We start from the raw sequence: 15879 nt of genomic DNA, 5'->3' as shown, positions 1-15879 counted from the left end.
CAGCAGGAGTTGCCTTAAATTTAGGATACTATTCTGTAGCATGCGTTAGAACATATGCAGTGATGCAGAGCTGACCGGTGCAACAGTCCTGCATGTCAGACCCTCTCTGGGGACACTAGCACACCTTGGGAGGCAGGATGAATCAAAAACGAGCAGCTGATGACCACAACTAAGCTGGCTAGGAACATCAGTTAAAAATGATCCCATCTGGTGATCGGCCACCAGGGGGTGCACAGACGATGTCTCCTTCTGTGTGCTCTCCTCAAGCGGTCCGTAAAAGTGTAATGAGCCCCCACTTCGGGACCCACCCAGAGCCCGAGAACAGACAGACTACTGCATAAAGACCCCCCCTCCCCCCACGGAGCGAAAAACCCGACAAAAATCGGGGACGAAACAACGGGGAACCAACAGCCCCAACTCCTGTGAAACCTCGGCCCTACGCAGCCGTAACTGCGACAAGGGCCCTCCCAGTCAACGGATCGAGGAGCAACTGACGGGCGCAGGCTAAGTGAACCTTGCAAATGCTTCCTCACTTGCGCCAGAGCACCCCAAAAGACGAACTTTAAAAGGCGATCTGCAAACTGCCACCCCAGCCCAGCAGACGCATGGGAGCCTCGGCGCTGCACTAAAGCTCTGAACCGCAGCCGCGGAATTAACCCCCCCCCCCCACCCCCAACACACCGCAACGAAAATGCACCAAAACGGCGGTGAGAGATCCTTCGGCACGGACTATCGGCAGAGCGGATCTGCCCCACTGTCAGACGCAGTGCACCTCCAGAGGCTGCAGAGAGCTCGTATAACGACCAAACATCGGAGGTAAGAGACGTTTCTGTGTAACACAGTGGCAGAGCCAATCCACGCTACGACCACACGCGTGAGCTCCCCGAGCCACCGGAGTGCCCTCACAAGGCCCACATAACGGCGGCAAGGAATCTCCAAGCCTGCACCGCTTACATACTCGGCGAACCCCCACAGCCCCCAGAGTCCCCCAAGACTGCAGAAAGACCCGAGTGTTTGAGCAAGACCCCAAAACCTCCAGCTCACGGCAGCGGCTAGGGCGCGCAAATAAGTGATCTACCCCGCTCCCGAGCTGACAACAGACCCCCAAACCCCTCTCTATTAAAACGCGGGTCGGGCTGCAATATCAGAAACTGTGAACCCTCAGAACGCCCATATAATCACCGAATATTGGCGGCAAGAGGCGTTCCTGCGTAATACAGTGGTAGAGTTGATCCACACCGCGCTCACAGGCAGTGAGCCTTCAGAGCCTCCTAAACATTGTCACAAGGCCCAAATAACGGCGGCAAGAAACCTCCAAGTGCAAGATTAAGGCAGAGTTAACCTCGCACCACCAACTTACCCGGTTAGTCCCCGGAGCCTCCAAAGCCCCCCAAAACTGTGCAAAGACCTGAGTGGATAGAAAATATCCAATAACGGCAGCACACAGCTGTGGCGCTCGGGACACGCAAGTAAATGGCCTAACCCGCCCCCGGGTGGACGGCGGAACCCCAAGATCTCCCCTGCTAAGCTGTGGGTTGGGGTCCTGCACTGCAGGGCGTGTGCCCTCCACGAAACCAACACACAGTACAAACTTAATCCCTCTGACACCAAAAACGCCCACTGTGAATCATACCTCGTCAACTGACAGCTCTACCCAATCTATCGGTTGCAACTTTAAGGACGAACACCACCATCCGCCCTCTGACCATACACCAAGGAGGGCCACCTGTCCTGGTACCCCAGATACCCGGCCCATGGAGATTAAGGGGAAATTGGCAGTATATCAGTTCCTGCTATCAAACGACAGTCATCGCTCACCTGAGGCCACAATGACCTCACAGAGATCTGAAGCAGCCTCCACCAAGGCGGATATTGCCGACATCCTCACCGAGATGAGGAACATGAGAGCCGATATTGGTGGCAAGATTGATAAAATTACCCAAAGGATAGACAAACTCAAAGACAGAATAGAGGGAGTTGAGCACAATCGATCATTCCTTAACACTTTGGAGACTCAAATGGATATGCGCATTGCCGAACTGTAAGGAAGAGAAGAGGAATTTTGCCTAAAGATCAATGACCTAGAAAACAGGGAACAGCGTAACATACACCTTTTCGGTATCCCAGAAAAAGAGGGCGAGACCGACTCAGACCTAAAAAGAATCTTACACACCATAATGAAATCAATATTCAACAATGACTCGGTCGACGAGCCCAAAATTCACCGTATTCACAGAGCTGGTGGTAAGACAGGTGGCCCAAGAACAGTGCTTGCCCGATTCCATAATTACGCACACAAAGCTAGAGACCTGGAGAAGGCCAGACATGTCCCACAAGTCACGATAGGGGCAGCAAATATCTCCACTTACCAGGACCTGTCCTCCCTCATGTTGGCAATGAGGAGAAAATGTCTCCCACTCACCAAAATGCTTAAAGGAAAAGACATACGATACCGTTGGGGCTACCCCTTCTCGCTTGCCTTTGAGTGGGAGGGTCCTGCCATAAAACTGATCTCTGGAAAGGACATCCGATACTACATTGCCGACCTACTGGGTGTCCAAGAGGAATAAACGCCTCAGACCGAAGAGATCCGAGGGCAAGGAATGGCATACCAAAGGTCCACGACGGAAGATGCAAGGCTCTAGGAAGTACAGGAGGATGAACAACTCCCCGGACACTGAACACTGAATTCGCCATCTTGATGCCCAGCAGTTTTTCCATGGGTGTACCCGATGACAGGTGCTGGGTCGGTCGGAAGACAATGTCAACAACGGAAGAGTAGGTGGCGCTGTTGAGCAGCCCAAGATGGCTGCTTAGTCCTAGAGCTCTGTGGGGCTCCGGCCGAAATCCGCCATCAACTGCGATGTTACATAATCTTGCAGCCCAACACTTTGTGGATCTGTTTATACGCCCGTTCTGCATGCCCCACAGCAATCCCGACCTGAATCGGTCCCGGGAACCCGACGAACTGAGCATCTTGACCAGCTGACGGTCGGCCGCCGGGGCCTTCGCGCGCGCCCAGCTCCCGCCGCCTCCTCCCTGCCGGATCTCGCAGAGGCAGGCGGTGACCGCTGGGCGCGACTTGAGGCCAATACCATCAGGATTTTCCCAGACTTTTTGATAGCTGTACAGCAGGAGAGACGCCAATTCCTCGGGGTCAAGAAACTGCTCAGGGAGCGTAATGTCCCATATGCCATCCTGTTCCCCGCACAACTTAAAATCACACACAATGGCAAAGAACAAGTTACTTTCTTACCTGGTAACGTTCTTTCGATGGGATGGTCCGACGACGTATTCCATATCTATGACATGTAATCACCACAGCTGTGCTGCTTCGGAAACTTTTTCGGCGTCCTGCGTCGATGACGTCGATGCGCCGTCGTCGAGGACCTCCTCCGACGTCATCCGATGTGATAAGTAGGACGCACGACGCCCATAGCCTCAGTTGTAGTTTTTTCCCCCCAGAACGTGTGACATAAGTCAACTGCCAGTCAGACACCAAGCCTTTCGGAACGTAAGCTGCAATCGCAAAAGAAATTCTGCAGCGGGGAAGGCCGGGCGGGAGCGATATGGAATACGTCGTCGGACCATCCCATCGAAAGAACGTTACCAGGTAAGAAAGTAACTTGTTCTTCGAGGGGATTGGGTCCTCCGACGTATTCCATATCTATGACAGACTCCCAAAGCAGTACCAAAGCAAGGAGGAGGGAAAGAATTTAGAATCAAAATGTAGAATAGCCAATCAAATAGCAGAGCAAAGGACCGCCTTGCCAAAGGCCAGATCCTGTGCTCGGATGGAATCAAGGGAATAGTGACGTACAAATGTATGTACTGAAGCCCAGGTGGCTGCATCACAGATGTTGCGAATAGGAACACCCCTCTGCAGGGCAGTAGACGCAGCCATACCCCTGGTAGAATGGGCCCGCAAGCCAGCCGGTGGGTCCTTACCCGCCAAACGGTAGCACTCCGAGATGGCCAAAATAATCCAGCGAGACAAAGTCTGTTTCGTCACAGCTTGCCCCAAAAGCTTTCCAGCGTAACCAATAAAGAGTTGATCATCCACTCTGACCCGGGACATGCGTGAAACATAAAAGCTTAAAGCTCTCCTAGGATCAAGCCTATGGAGCCTCTCCTCTTCCTTACCAGGATGCGGAGGAGGATAGAATGCCGGAAGAACCACCTTCTGGGCCAAATGAAATTCCGTCACTACCTTCGGAAGAAAAGAAGGACGAACTCTAAGGACAACCCTGTCCTTGTGAAATACAGTGAAGGGAGGCTTAACTGAAAGTGCCTGTAACTCACTCACTCTGCGAGCGGAAGTAACCACAACCAAAAACACAGTTTTCAGAGTTAATAGCCTCAAAGGGCAAGAATGTAAAGGCTCAAACGGAGCACCCATAAGAAACTTAAGAACCAGGTTTAAATCCCAACCGGGCACCAGGAAAGGTGACGGAGGGAACACATTAGTGAGCCCTTTCAGGAACTGTGAAATCAAAGGGATTTTAAAGTAAGAACACTCTTCAGACGAGCGCTTAAAGATGGACAGCGCCGCCAGGTAACCCTTAACGGTACCCACTTGCAGGCCCCTGTGGGCCAAAGAAAGTAAAAAGGACAGACCATGGGGATGTCACATGCAAAAGGATCCACATTCTGAACTCTGCACCAGTCGCAGAACTTGCGCCAATGGCAACGGTACAGAGACTTTGTTGCCGGCCTTCGGGCCGAAAGCAACACCTCCATCACGTCCTCAGGGAGGTCCCAATCCTTAAACCTCAACCTTTCAGAAGCCAAGCGTGAAGGTTGAGGGATCTGACCTCTGGATGGAGAACCAGACCCCCCTCCCGTGAGAGCAGATCGTCTCGGTAGGGAAGACGACGTGGAGGGTAGATGGATAAGTCGAGAAGGTCCGGGTACCACGTCCTCCGAGCCCACGCCGGGGCAATGAGGATCATGCGGGAACCGAACTTCCGTAACCTCCGCAGCACTTGCGGGACGACGGGGACTGGAGGAAACGCGTACAGCAGCGGGAATGACCACTCCACCACGAACGCGTCTCCTAAGGCTCCTTCTGGAGGAAATTCCCGTGAGCAAAACCTTTCGCACTTCCGGTTGACACTGGAGGCGAAGAGATCCACTTGAGGGGTCCCCCAAAGGGCGAAGATCTCCAGGAGAATCTCCTGAGCCAACTCCCACTCGTGAGAGATCGCGCTCTGCCTGCTCAGAGCGTCCGCCGTCACGTTTTCGGCTCCGGCCAGATGAACTGCCGAGATCGAAACTTCCTGCTGGATGGCCCAGAACTCGAGCTGCATCGCCTCTCTGCACAGAGGAAGTGACCCTGCCCCCCCCTTTTTGTTGAGGTAGTGCATGGCCACTGTGTTGTCCGTCAGGATCAGGACATTTTTCCCTCGCACAGACGGCAGAAAAGCCTTCAGGGCTAGCCTGACGGCCATCAGCTCCAACAGATTGATATGGAGTCTGGACTCCAACGGAGACCAACGACCGCTGACTGTCAGCCCGTTGGCATGAGCTCCCCATCCCGTGAGGGATGCATCCGTCACGATCGTCACCTCCGGCCAAGGAAGCCAAAATGGAGCCCCCTTCATCAAGTTGCCTTCGACGGCCCACCACAGAAGGTCCCGGGCGACCGAGGACGGCACCTGAATCGAGTCCGACATCCTGCCGGAGGACTGCGACCATTGCGTCTTGAGTGCCCACTGCAAAGATCTCATCCGCAGGCGAGCCTCTGGCACCAGAAGAATGCAGGATGCCATGAGGCCGAGCAACCTCAAGAACTCGAACGCTGGGAGCGTCTGGGCATGCTGAAACTTGTGCACCATCTGCTGAATGTGAAGAGCCCTCACCTGGGGAGGAAAACACTGCCCCAGGGAAGTGTCGAGCACTGCTCCGATGTACTGGAGCCGCTGTGTTGGCGTCAAATGGGACTTCTTTAAATTGAGGGAGAAGCCCAGCCTGTGAAGGGAGCGACAGGTGATCGATAGATGATCCAGGACTTGCTCGGGAGAGCTCCCCCTGATCAACCAATCGTCCAGGTAGGGGTAGACGTGAATCCCCCCTTGCCTGAGATGCGCTGCCACCACCACCATGAGCTTGGTGAAAACCCTCGGGGCGGAGGTCAATCCGAACGGCAGGACCCGAAACTGAAAGTGCGAGTCGCCAACCGCGAACCTCAGGTACTTCTTGTGCTTGGGATGGATCGGCACATGGAAGTAAGCATCCTTGAGGTCGAGTGACACCAACCAGTCCTGAAACTGAAGGGCCTGGAGGACTTGAGAGAGAGTAACCATCTTGAACTTGTCCTTCCTGAGGAGTTTGTTCAAACCGCGCAAGTCCATGATGGGTCTCAATCCCCCGTCTTTCTTCGAAACCAAAAAATAAGGGGAATACCATCCCTTGTTCCTCTCCGCTACAGGCACCAGTTCTATGGCGCCTTTCTCCAGCAGGGCTTGAATTTCCTGCGCAAGGAGCGGATCCGGACTCTGCAAAGAGAGGTTCCCTGGTGGATTGTCGCGAGGCCTGTGCCGAAAAGGAAGACAGTAGCCGTGGGTTATGATCTCCAGAACCCACACATCTGAAGTAATGGCTTGCCACTCTACAAGATGCTGCGCCAGCCTTCCCCCAACCGGCGAACCATGGGACATGGCCTCACGACTGAATGGGAGCGGCTGCGGCGTTACCTGAGGGCAAAGAGGCAACTGCCCGAGCGGCCTTGGCACCACGGGTACCCTGTCGTCCACCTCTGGTACCCCTGCGTTGGCCTCTTTGACTGCCAGCTCCTCTCGCTTTACTGAAGGATGAGTAATAGCTAAAGGAACCACCCCTCCACTGCTGTCCCCTAGGACGAAAAGGCGGAGGTTGGCGAACTGCAGCGCCCAACGACTTCGCTGCAGCTTTTGAGGTCTGCAACCTCTCAAGGCTCTCGTCAGCCTTGCTGCCAAAAAGGTGTTCACCATCAAAGGGCATGTTGAGGAGCCGGGACTGCACATCAGGAGCAAACCCCGACTTCCGCAACCACGCAAACCTGCGTATCACGGTGCTCGCCGCCATGGACCTACTGACGCATTCAGCCAAGTCCAGACCCGACTGAACGGACTCACACATGGCATCCTTACCATCCTGGACCATAGAAAGGAAACCATCCCGTTCATCCCCTTCGGGAATATGTTCAGCCGCTAACGCAACACAGTTCCACAGTGTGTGCGTGAAACGTGACAAGGCACAAATGGAGTTGGCCGCCTGAAGCGCCATACCACCAGAAGAAAACACTTTCTTCGCCCAGCCATCAAAACGTTTGTCGTCCCTATCAGGAGGGATGGTAGGGTACGACGCCTGCATTGCCGGGGCCGTGGCCGCCTGCACCACCAAACTTTCCGGAGTGGGGTGCCTGGTCAAGTAGCAGGGGTCGCTACTGGCTGGACGGTATTTACGCGACAAGGATCTGCCCACCGCCGGGAGACTCTCCGGAGCAGTCCAAGCCGCCGCCACCCTTCTCTGTAAAGCCATATGGAACGGCAGTACCGGGTCAGTTGGGGGACCAACATCAAGGATGTCCGTCAGATCATCCTGCACAAACTCCCCTGGGGGAGCAGACCATCCCAGATACTCAGACACCCTAGCCATAAGGCGCCGGTACGAGGAATCGGCATGGGAGCCAGGCTCAGGCCTACAAAATTCCACCTCCGGAGAGGTGTCCAGTCCACTGGCATCATGCAGTGACTGCCTCAAATCGTCAAACTGCCTATGGCCCGAGACAATTTCATCTGGCACCTGACTAGGAACCAGGCCATCAGAATCCTCATCCGCCTCCGAAATATATTCCAGGTGGCAAAAAGGCACCCGAGAGTGCTTGCTCTTAACCAGAGCCTTCCTAGGGGGCACACCCGTGACACGGGGCACCTCCGACACGAAAGGCGTCGATGGCGTCGAGCGAATCGGCGCCGACGCCGAGAAAACCGGCAACGGCGCCGAGAGGATCGACGTCGAGGAAATCGGCGTCGACGTCAGATGCAGCGCCTCCAGTATCGGCGGTGTCGACACAGCCCTCGAAGCCGGAGCCCCGAGCGTGTCCCTCGACGACCTGATCGACGACGTCCTCGAAGCCGGAGCCTCGAGAAAGCCTGTCGACGCCCTCGACGCCTCAGACGTCGATGTCTTCCTCGAAGACTTCACAGGAGCACACGGTCTCGAACGCGGCGAGGACCGGGACCTGGAACGGGTACGGCGAGAACGAGCCTCCTTGTCCGAACGGGACCGCTCCCGTGACTCATGCCGACCACTCTTGCGAGCGGCGTCTCTCGACCTCACACGGCCGACCCCACTCGGGGGCGCGGACGGCTGAGTACCCTGCGACTCAAGAATCGCCAACGCATTCTTCCCGAAGGAAGCCCATTCCTCCGGCGTCGCACGGCTGGTGGGGTAACCGACGTGCCGTGCAGAATCCTCGGAAGAGGACCTGGAAGGCGACCGGTGACGGCGCTTCCGAGAATGCCTCGAAGAGGCTGAGGAGTGGCGAGACCCACTCCTAGAAGAAGACCGACGAGACTTCCGACGATGACGCGGAGAGTCACCCCTCGAATCATCCGTCGAAAGCCCCGCCGACTTCGACTTCCGGGGCTTGGACACCCGACCTACCGACAACTTCTTCTTACGTTCGCGTAAGGCTTTGGACGTGAGCGACTGGCAGTCGATACAGTCATCCGTGTCGTGGGCCTCCCCGAGGCACCAGAGGCAGGCGTCGTCTTGGACCCACACTCCCCGCACTTCTTAAAGCCCGGACGCGGGGTTGAAGACGAAGTGGAAGACATCGCCGAAGGAAATTCACAAACGAACAGGTTCGAAGAACCAGAAAGAACAGAACTCCAAAGAGTCGAGGCTTAGAACCGAGAAACACGAAGCAACACGTTCGCGGAAAAAACGGAACTGAGGCTATGGGCGTCGTGCGTCCTACTTATCACATCGGATGACGTCGGACGTCGGAGGTCCTCGACGACGGCGCATCGACGTCATCGACGCAGGAGCCGAAAAAGTTTCCGAAGCAGCACAGCTGTGGTGATTACATGTCATAGATATGGAATACGTCGGAGGACCCAATCCCCTCGAATTATATTTCTTTACTGTGCCTGACGAGTAAAATTCATTGAACCACACATCCCTCTCCATGATCCAGCTGGTGGACACGCCGATGGAGACTGACCTAATGTATCATATCCTAATGCGGCCTAATCAACCTATCTAGCAAATCCCCTTTTTCCTCATTAACGTAAATGTGTCACTAGCAATAATGTAGTGCAAACTCAACATGCTTGGCCCGATATATAGTCATCTGGCCTCATGTTCACCGCTGGTACTTTGGACACTGATCTCTGTGCGTTTTCAGAGCATGGACCTGATCATGACCACTTGGTGCTCCCTAGTTCCCATCCTGCTTTCAATGGCCTGTTGACCTTGGGACCTGACACAAGATCCGCTTACCGCAGAACCTGCACTGGACGGCTTCCGCTGTCCTACATGATGCTTAAGTGGCCGTCCTCACGGCAACAGCACACCCCACTGCAATGGCAACGTTAATGTTTGGTTGGGTGTTATTGATGGCTGGCCCCAGTTGGGCCATGGCAGGGGCACATCCCATTGGATGATGTCCTTTGAAATCTTCTGTTTCACCTGCATTGGGGGGTGGGGGATCTACACTGCAAGTTGGGGGTGGGCAGAGAGGGTGGGGGGGTGGTACTGTTGGGGATTGGAGAAATGTTAAAGTAAAAGGCGGAGGCGGATTGGCAGACCGCATCACATTGGGCCATCCGCATTGGAGATGGCTCCGTCTCGCATCTGGATTACAACAGTGGTGGGATGTACATTAGACTTCTGTGATGCCTATAACTGCGATGTTTAGAAAACTATGAGCAACCGTGTCAGGGCTCGAGAGGTTATGGCACACGCCAATAGTCATGGGTGCAAATACTACCTATGCAAGAAATGAACCCCATGGGCTCTTTGTTTAAGTGTCTGTTATTTAGATCATTAAAATGCCGGTAACGATAATGTTCTGGAATGTGCGGGCCTAAGTAATTACACCAAGGGTCGCAAGATTATGGCATATGCCAGCAGGCACGGCTGCCAAATTCTGCTCCTGCAGGAGACACTGCACGGGCCCACTGGCTAAAAGTATAACGCCAACCTGGGGGCCTCACAGATATTTCACCTCATATTCCACTCGTGCCAGAGTGTCAGAACACCATCTCCTCCTGCAAGTTCCCGCTTACCAGGCGGACTCTCGAGAGTCAAATTAGCTAGGAACAGCAGCAATCGCTTCCATTCCTTGACAGGTTTGTTTCAAAGGCATTGGAGGTTGCCATGGCGACGTTGGCCGCGAGTACGTCTGCAGTCACGTGTTGCTCCGGCTTCCCGGTCACGTGACTCTCGCGTTGTGGCCACGCATATTTAAGTCCGCCCCGTTTGCCGTTTCGGTGCTTCTGATTGTTTTCCTCGGAATTCTACAGTGGCGCTTGTTATTTGGATCTTGTCCTTTCTCGACCTCTTGCCTGTCCATTGGATTCCTCTTGTCTTGCCCACGGTACTGCTTCGACCCTGACTTCTTTTGACTTCGATTCATGTCTCTTGTTTCATTTTGTCTGCTTACCTGGTTTTGAACCGGAACACTTGGATTGTTCTACAACTTCACTCAGAAGAAGGATCTCTCCCCTTAGGCGTACGCGTGCCGGCGGGAATAGGAAATAAGTGCTGGACTAGAGACTGCCTTTAGCACTTTTGGGACCTCGCTGTACTTCCTAGGCGTACTCGTGCCGGCGGGAATAGGGTTGCACCGGACTCAAGAAATCTTCAGCATCTGTGAGACTGTGTTCTTCTCGGACATTCCTTTTGGAGCCGTTTGGGAGCTTATTCATCACATCTTCCTCGTTGCAGTCCTTCATACGGATATACACGTAAGAATTTTCATTTAGTGTTCATTTTTTAGTTATTGGCTCTTACGTTTTTCTTTTCCTTATGTACGTTCTTGTATCATTACAGAAAACTGTTTAGTTCCATTCTACTGTCGTTTTCCTGTCGGATTTGTACTGCATCTTATCCTACTGACGACTAGAGAGCTATCAGTGTGTCCTGTACAAATTGCCACATATCTGGAAGAAACTTGCAGTCACCCAGAGTTCCAGAGTGTCCTGTTCCTTCTTCAAACATCTTTCAACCAATTGAGCGCTCAGACTGTTTTTATGCACAACTGAGTGTTACATTGGTGGGAAGAACATATTACTGCACTACGGGTTCAACAGCTCCTCTTCGATCACCAGGCGCTTTTATCCTGTTAAGGTTCACTGATCTGACACAGAGGAATGTTGACATTGATCCATAAGTCACTTAAGTTTGTTCTCCACAAGAGTTACATAGACCCTGAGGGGAGATACATTGTGTTGTATTGCGCCATTGCCAACAGGGACTATTTGCTGGTGAATACCTATGGCCCTAATGTTGATTCTCCCGAATTTGTTGATCAGGTGGTATCCATATTATTAGGGTACGTGGGGATGCAGATCATCTGGGGTGGGGATATGAACTTCATTCTTGATACCATGATGGATAGGACTAGCACAGCCTCCAGACCCTTGCCAGGCGCAGCTCGTAGACTCCTGACCCACTCTGCGACACTCGGCATTCATGATGCATGGAGGGCATTACATCCGCAAGCGCGGGGTTCACCTACTACTCATCAGTGCATGACAGTTCTTCGAGGATCGATCTGTTCCTATTATCCAGCCCTATGGTGGCCAGGGTCGTGGAAAAACATTTACTTGCACGCACACTGTCTGACCACTCACCGATTTCGATATCCCTAGAACTAAGAATTCCGGCTCCCACCATCAATACATGGCGCTTCAAAATCGCCCGCTCTGCTGGACATTGTGTTCAAGGCGGAGATCCTTGCTGATATTCAGTCCTACTTTAAGCACAATTTGCCACAGTCCACCACCCTAGGGGTCCGCTGGGATGCCTTCAAAGCCTTCATAAGGGGGGCGTCCATCTCCAGGAAGTTGGGAGTCCTCAAAACCATAAGAGCCGCCCTGTACCGCACTGAAACTAAACTACGGGACCTGGAGCAAGCCCACCCGGCCTCTGTTGACCCAGGTGTCCTCTCTCAGATCAGTGAGGAGCTCAAGACCTTCAATGAGCAGGCCAATAGGGAAGTCCAGTACTTCAGCCGCCCGCAGGCTGCACGCATATACAGAGAGGGTGACAGACCCGGCAAAACACTGGCCGCCTTGGCGAGGGAGGAGTGGGGCCAATCCCAAATTACCTGTGTTAAGGACAGTCAGAGGGCGATACAGTGGTCCGATCAGCATATCCTTGAGGTCTTCACAGGCTTCTACTCTGAACTATACTCTCAGCCCTCCGAACACAGTGACTCTCAGATGCGGGAGCTCCTGGAACAGATTCCCACCACTATCGTCTCCCCCGCGACGAGAGACCAGTTAGACTCCCCCGTTACATTGGATGAGATAGAGGGGGCTATCTCTAGTCTCCCAAAAGGAAAGGCGCCGGGCCCCGATGGGCTAACGGCGGAAATCTATCAGGAGTATGTGGCTATACTGGCCCCAGAATTGCTTGGGGTGTGGAATGAGTCACTCCGATTGGGATCCCTTCCCCCGACATTACGAGAGGCCTTTATTATGGTCCTGCTCAAGCCTGGTAAGCCTAGCGATGACTGTGGATCATACCGGCCCCTTTCACTCATGAACTTGGATACAAAAATCTTTGCCAAGGTGATCGCTAATTGCTTCCTACCCGTTATGCCATACATGGTGCACGACGACCAGTCAGGTTTTGTGCCCGGGAGTTCCACGTCACATAATATCAGGAGGCTTCTCAACGTTCTGGCACAAATTAATCAAGATGTGAGTGCAGTCGCGGTCACCCTAGATGCCCAGAAGGCCTTTGATATGGTGTCCTAGAAGTACATGTGGTTGGCCCTGGAGACCATGGGCATTGGGCCTAGGATGATTGCATACATCAGACTGCTGTACACCTCCCCGGTTGCCAGGGTCCGTGTCAATTCTCAAACGTCCGCCTTGTTCCCTCTCTTCAGAGGCACCCGCCAGGGATCCCCGTTCTCCCCGATCCTGTTCGCAGTGGCCATTGAGCCTATGGCGGACTTCGTCAGGGAGCGCCACTCACGCAAAGGGATACGACTATAGGGTACCCCCGAAATTATCTCACTCTATGCAGACGACGTACTACTGTTCGTCAGAGACCCAGATCTCCACCTTGACCCTATTCTGCGTGACATCACCCGTATTGGTACATACTCTAGCTTCACCATCAATTATACCAAATCCGAACTCTTCCCCCTCACGGGCTCCACGATTCAACCTGCCACGGAGTACCCGCTCTGTTGGTCCCCTGACGGGATTAAATATCTGGGAATTCAGGTGTCCCTGACCAAAGTAGCTCTCTTAGCTAACAATTAACTGGCCGCGGCAGAACTGGCGGAGACCAAGAAAGCGCGCTGGCGCTCTCTCCCGTTGTCACTGGTGGGGAGATTATCACTGGTTAAAATGATTTTACTCCCCAAACTGCTGTACACATTCACGAATGTCCCCATATGGCCAGGCAAGAAGTACTTTGCAGATTTACACAAGCTGTGCACGCAGTTCCTGTGGCATTCTGGAGCAGTGCGCAAAAAATGGGCTGCCATGACACTTCCCTACGAGAAAGGCAGGTTCACTGCTCCTGACCTGATGCGGTACTGGATCGCAGCGCAGGCACAGTTCGCCACCTACTGGTACCCTGGACCCCCCCCCCTCGCCCGCATGTCAAGCTAGAAACCTTTGCTGCCTCTGGCACCAATATAATGACCTTAATTCTACACCGACAATATGAGCCAGACTCACCCAAAGACCCAGTCCGAACCATATCGTCCTGGAGGCGGATATTTGCTGCAGGCGTTGAAGAACGCCCATACTACAAGTGAGTCCCCGCCTGGCAGTTCCCCGGGTTGGAACCCACAAATGACATAGCCTTGGCACGACACTGGCGGTCCCTGGGATACCTAGCCCTAACTGACTTCTACCCGGATGGGCTATTCATAACACCACAGACTTGGAAACCGGGCCACTCGGGATCACCGATGGAAGTGCTACAATACTACAGAGACTGCGCTGCATTCCGCGACGCGTGGCCTGAGTTTCCCAACGAACCCCCCCCCCCCGCCTCCCCTGGGATTTCCTACATCGCCAAATCGGGTGGGGCCCGTGGGGTGGTGGTATCATTATACAAACTCCTTCTCACGACTGCCACACCGCAGCTCTCTAGGGTGCGGGACTGGGCTTCCGAACTGGCGATAGAACTCACGGACCAACTATGGGGGAAAATGTGCTCCCACACTAATAGGGTCTCCCTGAATTTTCGATACCGAAGTATAAACTACTGAACAGGCTATACTACACCCCTCACAGGCTCTCCAGGTTCGCCCGCTCCGACCCACGCTCTGCCCTCGCTGTGGTGCGGAGGATGCAGGCCATTTACACATGTCCTGGGACTGCCCGCGGCTAACCCCATTCTGGGAGGAGGTCCTGAAAACTTTGTCAGAAATCTGCGATACTGTTATTGAGCCTGATCCGCTGGGTGTACTATTTGGGGCACGGGGGGGGGGGATGAGGGAGCCAGAGGGGCGGCTAAATTCTTAAATGTGTGCTGTAGAATTGCCAAAAAGTGTGTTTTACCGAACTGGAAGTGCTCCGCTCCTCCTACCTTCCGGAAATGGCTGAATTTATTGACTTGGTCTCGGAACTGCGAGGAGGAATACATTAGTGCCCTCCCGGCCCGATCCCGACCTAAAAACATTTGGACTGCCTTTAACAGTTATTTTAATGGCCTTGATGCCATCTCCTCTGTGGATAACTCACCGTAATTATTATTGTCATGTGCCTCGACACCAGATACTCCGTAGTGCTGCAATCTCCATGTAACTACTTCTCATTATTCATATGTGCCACTGTATTCTGTTGATTATCCAGATTGTCATTTCATAGCTGCTCTGTTGTGTGCGTATGTCATTTGCCTCTGCCAACTAAAATAAAAGTATAAAAAATAAAATAAAAAATAAAAAACGGAAGAGCACCGACCAAGCAACGATAACTGACTTACCCCATGCGTCGACTCATCTGTTGCAAACGATGCATCTGCAAAATGGCTAAAGGTAAGGTCACATTCGCATGATGAAAGCCAATGTACTACAATTGGCACCGAGAGCGGGTGGGAGGCTGGAGAATGCAGGCCGCTCGGGGAAGGAGAGACAATAAAAGGGTCAGGGAAACTAACAAAGACACTATTACTGTTCATATAATGTTTTGGAGTTGAGGGCTCATTGTTAAGATATATTAATACATGGTTGGGACCGTTCGTTGTACAGTCCCCCGCTGGTGGTCTGAGAGCGACTGGGTGAACATAACCCAGCCAAATAGGACGACGTGTGGTCAGGGGGGAGGGGAGGGGGAGAAAATAAGACAGGAATGGGAGGAGGGGATGGACGGGTGGGGGGGGTTGCAAGGGGGAAGGGGCACTATGGAAACTGCCGACTGTGGGGCACAAAGAACGTACTACAGCGACCCTCCTAGGGTCAGACAAAGCCCAACTCACTGGTAAAGAGTCGGGCATATGGCCGGAATCTAGAGCAAAGGCACCGAGGCAGGCGCACTTAGTGTACAACTATGCACTCGATAGTAACAATGGCGACAACACCTAGAAAACACACACTGCGTATATACACACTCAATGTGAAAGGCTTGAATTCCTCCACCAAACGATCCATGAGAGAACTCAAGAGTTCAAATATTGATGTCATGTTTCTACAAG

At 53.3% G+C, this 15879-nt stretch overlaps 1 protein-coding gene across 4 annotated transcripts in view; it reads right to left on the bottom strand.

Moving 5' to 3' along the window:
* The window catches only part of NDC80 (NDC80 kinetochore complex component), a 735052-nt gene that overhangs the window by 482586 nt on the left and 236587 nt on the right, over positions 1-15879 (bottom strand). The window lies entirely within an intron of this gene.

Source organism: Ambystoma mexicanum, chromosome 7p (assembly GCF_040938575.1).
Source record: "Ambystoma mexicanum isolate Mex_15411 chromosome 7p, UKY_AmexF1_1, whole genome shotgun sequence".
Lineage (NCBI taxonomy): Eukaryota > Metazoa > Chordata > Amphibia > Caudata > Ambystomatidae > Ambystoma > Ambystoma mexicanum.
Note: the sequence above shows the minus strand (reverse complement) of the source record. Positions and strands in the feature narration are given on the sequence as shown.